This window comes from Frankliniella occidentalis, unplaced genomic scaffold (assembly GCF_000697945.3).
Source record: "Frankliniella occidentalis isolate FOCC.00 unplaced genomic scaffold, Focc_3.1 Scaffold506, whole genome shotgun sequence".
In the NCBI taxonomy this organism is placed as follows: Eukaryota; Metazoa; Arthropoda; class Insecta; order Thysanoptera; family Thripidae; genus Frankliniella; species Frankliniella occidentalis.
Window position 1 is genome coordinate 69,546 of NW_026267623.1, and position 607 is coordinate 70,152.

The window sequence follows — 607 nt, forward strand, 5'->3', positions numbered from 1 at the left end:
CCCCCCCCACCCCCACCCGGGTTGTCGTGTAACGCACGACGTCCATGGGTGACTCGGCGGCCCAGCCAGCCCCAGCCTGCCGTTGCCCAGCTGGGACCAACAATGGTTTGGGACCAGTTGGCCGCCTCAGTGGGCTGAGTTCAAAATTCGACCCGGGACGAGATAGGGTCGGGACGTATTGGGCCGGGTACGAGTCGGCCGGGACGAGTTGTCCTGCTCCCATTTTTGGTAATAATGCCGGTAAAAAAAGTAAAAGCTGCTGTCTGTTTATGAAAGATAAAAGAACAACATACTGTAAAGAAAAAATAGACCGTTGCGACGGCAATTTGGCAACACCGCAAAATTTCCTTTCAAATGTAATCTGGGCATGTTTCTGAAAAAAGTCCAACACTCGGACATAGTAAAGTTTCTAAGGAATCGAGTGGTGATGAGAAATTTTGTTGACAAACACTCCAAATCATCCAAATGGAGAAGAGAAAATCCAGTGTTGCCATGTTCCGGGCGCAACGGTCTATTGAATGCTACAACAACAAAACTGCGGTAGAGCTCTAAACTTGGGTCTCCCGAGAGCGGCCAAAAGCAGATCGGACTTTGTGTAACGGGAGTG